The sequence below is a fragment of the Babylonia areolata genome, chromosome 15 (assembly GCF_041734735.1).
Source record: "Babylonia areolata isolate BAREFJ2019XMU chromosome 15, ASM4173473v1, whole genome shotgun sequence".
Lineage (NCBI taxonomy): Eukaryota > Metazoa > Mollusca > Gastropoda > Neogastropoda > Buccinidae > Babylonia > Babylonia areolata.
The window spans coordinates 3,217,648-3,225,147 of record NC_134890.1 but is presented as its reverse complement, the minus strand read 5'-3'; the positions used below and the strand labels follow the sequence as shown (position 1 = coordinate 3,225,147).

Here is a 7,500-nt window from a genome sequence, read left to right as displayed (position 1 = left end):
CAGCGCGCTCAGATTCTCTCGCTTCCTAGGCGGACGCGTTACCTCTAGGCCATCACTCCACGTGGGGGTTCGCACGTGACAAACCTGACCGTGACTAACGTTTCAGGTTTGTGAAGGAAGGTTGGCGCGGAAAGAGGAACGTGCTAAGCACACACGCGCGCGCGCGCGTACACAGAGAAACGGAAACGGAATGGTTTATTCACATATAGGCCTCAGCCCCAAGTGAAGGGGTTAATATGAACATTATACAACTCAATAAGACAACGTAAGCAAACAAGCATAAATGCAGATAACAAAACATAATTATATTCATTTCACGAAGTGACGATTTCTCTAAGTTTGAAAGCCTTATACAAAAACAAGGAAAAATCACGAACGTCCTTACTGTTGCTTGACGACATTAACAGACTTAATTTAAACAAAGAGGGATGTTTGTAATAGTTTGCTTTTATAAACATTTCACGAATATTTCCTAGCACTGGGCAACAAAGAACAAAATGTAATTCGTTTTCTTGAGATTCGTTACATAGAGGGCCAACTAAATCATTCGTACTACACACACACACACACACACACACACACACACACACAGAGAGAGAGAGAGAGAGAGAGAGAGAGAGAGGTTGGGAGAATGACAGACAGAGCGGGCCCAGCTCTCTGAAGTGACACGTGAATCATGGCCAACAAGCCATTTCCTCAAATTACACTTCAACTTTCCTTCCCTCCCCCTCCCTCACATCCGCTACAGTGAACAAAAGGCTGTGAGGCAGCAGCCATCCAGTGGCCTTTCTGAAAGCTGTCGTTATCAGTCTCTACTCGAGTTTCCGGTGATAAAACGTCTTTCTCCGGAACTACAGCCAATACTACTACTAATAATAATGGTATTTATACAGCGATGAATCTTGTGCAGAGTCAAATCAAAGCGCTTTCGCACCAGTCATTCACACGCATGCTAAAACTGGAGAAACTGAAGACAAGGAAGAGGCAGGGAAGGGAGGCTATTTTGGGAAGAGGTGGGTTTTAAGGCCAGACTTGAAAGAGCTGAGTGTGGAGACTTGACGAAGCGACAGAGGAAGTTCATTCCGGTTGCAAGGTCCAGAGTAAAGAGAAAGAACGGCGGCCAACAGTCGAGTGATTCAGATTTCATAATCTTGCCACGTCTATTGTACCTTGTCTGAGACTTTTTTTTCTTTTTTCTTTTTTTTATGACCAAAATAATTTTCATGAAAAGTGTCACCGTGGACATTTTGGAAGATAATAAAGTGGCGAGGGACAGAAGGAGAGAGAGGGAGAGGAGTTAGGGGACGATGTAAACTGGAAAGACAGAACTTGCGGCCATCAGTGATGGCAGCTGATTCAGACACAAATCATACTTCACAGTGTTTTCAATCACAGAGTGATGCTGATATATTACATTCCCATAACTTACCATGAAGAACGATGCAGAGAATAGATTGAACTGCAAAGCAACAGAATAATGTCTTTTTGAAAACAGAAACAATAGTAACTGATGGAATATCACCTTCACCTTCACCTATCCCGTAGTCTTGTGGACCGTTGGGTCGCCACAGGTGATCTGGCAACCAGCATCCTCCAATCCTCTCGGTTTTCTGACCTCCTGATTGTATCGCTCAACCTCAAGCCCGTCTGGGATGTTGTCCTCCCATCTCTTCCTCTGTCTGCCTCTCCTTCTCCCTCCTTGCACTGTGCCCTGCAGGAATGTCTTGGCAAGCCCTGATGATCTCATGACATGGCCATACCATTTGAGCTTGCGTCTCTTGACCAAGGTCAACAGGTCTTCGTAGGGCCCAATGACTTGTCTGATTCTGTTTCGAACTTCTTCGTTCGTGATATGATCTTTGTAGGAGATGCCCAGAGAAATACAAACTTTCATGCTCATGCACGATTGCTTTACCCCAAGCACTTTTTACAAGTCTGTAACTTTTTCATGTTATATCATTACTGTAACCCTGTTAACCCCCTTCATTCTCAACTTGCAATTGAAATGTGTGGAATAGACTTCTACTCACTTAAAAAAAAAAGTATTACAAACAAAAACGTGTTTTATTAAAACATATCTTTAGAAACATCTTTCTAAGACATTGACAGTAATGCTCCCCTACATATATGTATATGTACATACATACATACATACATATATATATATATATATATATATATATATATATATATATATATATAGTGCTTCAGTTGATATTAGTGCACTGTTTTGTGCATGACTGCATTGGCAGTGTACTTGTGTTATTGGGGGAAACGTGTTTGTAAAAAAGTGCTTGGGGTAAAACAATAGTGCATGAGCATGAAAGTTTGTATTTCTCTCTGTGACAGAGCGATGCAAGTGAGTATTTTGTTTGTATTGTATGTTTGTTTGTTATCAAATTTACTTTCCTTTTTTATTTATTTTTTTTTTCAGATGACTTTACATTAAAAAAAAGAAAAAAAGAAAGTAGTTGCTGTTTGTTCAATGACCACGCTGAATTTTTTTTTTTTTTTTTACTTTGACATGCATTCACATTTTCAAAACATCAAAATAATCTGTAGCAATCTCATCGGAGCACTAGGAGGAGAATAACGATAAAGCCGACTCTTAATATGTGTAATCTTCGATGTACTACAATGAAGCTGAACTACTGATTTCAAACAGACATCGTCCACTTTATCAACTTGGAGTAATGGCCTAGAGGTAACGCGTCCGCCTTGGAAGCGAGAGAATCTGAGCGCGCTGGTTCCAATCACGGCTCAGCCGCCGATATTTTCTCCCCCTCCACTAGACCTTGAGTGGTGGTCTGGACGCTAGTCATTCGGATGAGACGATAAACCGAGGTCCCATGTGCAGCATGCACTTAGTGCACGTAAAAGAACCCACGGCAACAAAAGGGTTGTTCCTGGCAAAATTCTGTAGAAAAATCCACTTCAATAGGAAAACAAAAACAAAAAAACTGCATGCATGAAAAAATACTAAAAAAAAATGGTGGCGCTGTAGTGTAGCGACGCGCTCTCCCTGGGGAGAGCAGCCCGAATTTCACACAGAGAAATCTGTTGAGATAACAAGAAATACAAATACAAATACTTAGGGGCGGGGCAGGGGGCTAGGGGGGAGGGGTGAGAGGGGAAGTCGTAGAATGGTGGGGTTGGGATCCACCTTCAAAAACATTCCAGCCATGACACCAAGTGATATTGTAAAGTAACTCATACCCAGTTTGGTGCTTGCATTAATGACCACTTCGATATACATTTTATGTAGAATATATGTATGGATGGTACATGACACATCAACGGTTTCACCATTTCCAAGGTAGGTAGAGCCTGTATAATCAGGTCTACAGATGTTTAGTAACAGGATATTTCAAATTACTAATATTCTTGAAAAAAGAGAGACTGGGACCACACAGTCTAGTGTCATCCACTTCAAGGATGCGTCTTTGGGTGTGTTGCTCTAATTACCTGACCAACACCGCAAGTGTCTGTATTTCTCGGGCCTGGTTAACGCCGGGATATCATTATGACAGGAAGCGTAGAGTACAACCTTGTCATGCAGTCCCAAACCAAAATGGACCTCCATAGCAACATCGTCATCCTCATCGTCATCCTCCTTCATCATCATCAATATAAACAAAACAGTCTCAAAGTCTGTGGCCTTTCATGCCCTGCTCTCATTGTGACCTCAGTTTCGATACCCCTCCACTTCTGTGCTTGGGGTGAGTCCTGTCAATGTCTTCGGTGTCGGCAGATTTTCCTTCTTTCTTAACATAAAACATTCATGGCCACTCTTTCTCAACGCCCCCCCCCTCACCCCCCACCCCCAACCCCCACTCACACTCTCTCTTTCCCACTCTACATACATCCAAAGTGAGCTGACATGGGTGGTGTTGGAGAAAAGGAAGCTGAGAGTGCTTATAGATAGGTTTTAAAAAGATGAGTCTTTAGTGATGAGCGAAAAGCAGAAATAGAATCAGATGCACAGATATGATAAGGAAGGTTGTTCCAGATGTGAGGAGCAGCAAAGAAGAAAGAATGTTCACCACAGGTTCTTGTATTGACACGAGGAAGTTTCAAAAGGTAACAGTCAGAGGAAGAGCGGAGATTTCTTGAATCATGTAAAAAAAAAAAAAGATTTCTTGAATCATGTAAAAAAACCAAAACACAATCAAATAAAAAAAAACAACCAGCAAGCAAACACAAAAATAAGAAACAAACAGTAAAGAATACAATCCAAACATGAGTGGAGTGTAAGTGAGTGCTTGACTGAAAGGTTGAACTGGCACATGTGTGAATTCATTTCTTTACAGAAGAGAGTAACAAGTGTGTGTGTGTGTGTGTGTGTGTGTGTGTGTGTGTGTGTGTGTGTGTGTGTGTGTGTGTGTGTGTGTGTGTGTGTGTGTGTGTGCCTCTGTGCGTGCCGCTCTCTCTCTCTCTCTCTCTCTCTCTCTCTCTCTCTCTCTCTCCTCTCTCTCTCTCTCCTCTCTCTCTCTCTCTCCTCTCTCTCTCTCTCTCTCTCTCTCTCTCTCTCTCTCTCTCTCTCTCTCTCTCCTCTCTTGTATAAGTTGGTAGTAAAGACCCGATATGCGGCGGGGACTGGATGAAGAAAAGCACACAATTATTGCTTTACATTTTATCCTCAAATATTTACAATTTGGTCTTGTTCCCTCTGTACCCCCCGCCCCCCCCACTCCCCCTCACTCTTTCACTCACTCTGTCATATATATCAATAGGCATCAAGAGAGTGTAATCTTTTTGTACACACACACACACACACACACACACACACACACACACACACACACACACACACAATCAAGCACACACGCACACACACACACACACACACACACACACACACACACACACACACACACACACACATGCACACACACACACATATGTATTTGATTGTGTGTGTGTGTGTGTGTGTGTGTGTGTGTGTGTGTGTGTGTGTGTGTGTGTGTGTGTACGTGCGTTGTCTTCAGTTAAACGTCTTTCCATTTGAAGTAATATTAGACAAAAAAGGAAAAAAACAAAACAAAACAAAAAACGTGGGGTTTGGGGTTGTGGGGGGTGGGGGGTGGGTAAAAGTGTGTGGATGTGTGGAATAGGGAGAGACAACGCCAGGGAAAATGGAAACGTTATAAACGCCAACTTCAAGCAACTATAACAAATGTTCTATGGGACTATGCAGCAAACCTTCCGCACTAACAAATAACATATTGGAATTGTTAACAACACATTCAAAAGAACTTTTGGTGAAGTCTGGCAAAAAAACATTTTAGATTCTGACATTCGAATATTACGTGGTTGCTAGAAATATGTTCTCCACATATGCATCTGACATCTTTGCTGAACTTAGTTATAAAAGCGTTCAGTTTTATCCTGTTTGATAATGCATGATGCCTTAATCTTACTGAATTACTGTATGTATTTGACTGATTGATAGTTCCCGGTTTTTGAACATTAATTACACTATGGTTTAAACCTTTGCCGTTTTCCTGGTATAATTCTCTGACTTTGTTCCACGATGTATTTTTTGTTTGTTGTTTTTTTTCTAGTATTCGATAACCCTCTTGTACAGACAGAGGCACATGAAGTTCTATTGCTCCCTGTTCGGTTTTGTTGTTGTTGTTGTTGTTGTTGTTGTTGTATTGTTTTTTTGTTTTTTTTTCCTTTTCTTGCAGCCCTGTCAGCCCATTCATTGTAGAGAATACCAAGATGTGAAGGAACCCAGCAAAACGTAATAAAATTATGTGTTCCTTTCAAGCTTAAAAGATGTCAAATGTGGCTGATTTCTATTATGATTTCGGATTTCTTCTTACAATTTAATGAGTTTAAAGCACGTAAAACAGATTTGGAATCAACGCAAAACAAAACTTGTAGAAGGCAAATTGGAAGATCAAGAATATGATTTAGAGCCATAAGAACAGCAATAAGTTCAGCAGTGAATATTGAACGATTTTTACCAGTATAGTATGATCTTTCCGTTTTCAGTTCTGTTATAACGAAAGCTGAACCTGCTTGGCAATTGTCTAATAGTGAGCCGTCTGTGTAGATCTGTAAATGATCACAGTATCTATTTTGAAGGTGTACTCGGACTTCCGTTGCCATGATATTCGGATTTTTATTCTTTTTAATGTCACTATGGTTAACATCAAAATGTGCTTTATTCATCTCCCAGATGGGGTATGGACTTACGGTCTTCTGTGTGTCTACGTCATCTGAATTAATTTCATACTTTTCGAACAGGTTTGACACAAACGTGCCAATGGGTGTTAAATAAGATATGTTTTTAGCTCTTTTGGGAAGTTGTTTTCGGATGTAATTTTTACTTCCTCTGATGTAGAAGGAAAAACGTTCTTGCAACTTTTTTTTATGTGAAGAAAGCCTATGATCACGTTTGGCATGCAAAGTTACTCTTTAAACTGAAATCTGTTGGCTTGCCTGGACATCTCTGTGATTATATCAAAGATTTCCTGAGTGAAAGAAGTATACAGGTACAGGTTGGGAATACGTACTCAAATCCTAAAACTCTTCACATGGGATTACCCCAAGGTTCTGTTATTGCCCCTGTTCTATTTAATATCTTGTTGAACGACTTACCTAAACACTTATCCAAAGATGTGATCCTAGTGCAATACGCAGATGATATATGTACGTGGATGAATGTAACTATGAAACGGATTACATCCAAAAGGGCTTTAAACTATATCAAGAAAATATACCAAAGAGAAACAGGTAGATTAAATAGATATACTGCTGATAATGGTCTTACATCATCATCAGAACAAAAAACACACATTATGCTTTTTAACAATAGTACAAACCCAGAAGAGTTACCAACATTTAAGACTGAAAATGAGACAATTCAATATAAAGATACTGTTAAGTTTTTAGGATTGATATTTACTTCAAAACTAACTTGGAATAGCCATATTAAACATACAATAACAAAAGCAAGAAAGAAAATCTTTGAACTTACTAAAAAATTGTGAGTAAACAGTACTGGGGACAAGTTAAAACGATTTTGAAACATTTATCGTCATCACTTATTCGGTCCAAACTATCCTATGGACAAGAAGTCTTTTTCAATGCTCCAAAGTATTTGCTAAAGAAACTTCAAAGCATTGACTGTAAAGCATATAGACTTGTCCTTGGTGTATCTTTCCATGCATCGACCCCCGGAACATACAAAGAAATAGGAGTACTACCTTTAGATGAATACCGAAACCTCGCATGTGCTAAATACGTATTGACAAGCGTGTGTGTGTGTGTGTGTGTGTGTGTGTGTGTGTGTGTGTGTGTGCGTGTGTGTGTGTGTGTGTGTGTGTGTGTGTGTGTGTGTGTGTGTGATGGGGAGGAGAGGAGAGGGTGCAAAGTAGAGAGGAATTTTCACGAGCACGTCTTTCAGCACCACATGTGTCCAGGGGATGTGAATACAGACCCCCCAACCCCCCCACACCCCCTCCCCGCCGCCTCCCTTCCCCCTTCCCT

At 40.6% G+C, this 7,500-nt stretch overlaps 1 protein-coding gene across 3 annotated transcripts in view; it reads left to right on the top strand.

The window, feature by feature from the left end:
- The window catches only part of LOC143290376 (uncharacterized), a 97,456-nt gene that overhangs the window by 51,893 nt on the left and 38,063 nt on the right, over positions 1-7,500 (top strand). The window lies entirely within an intron of this gene.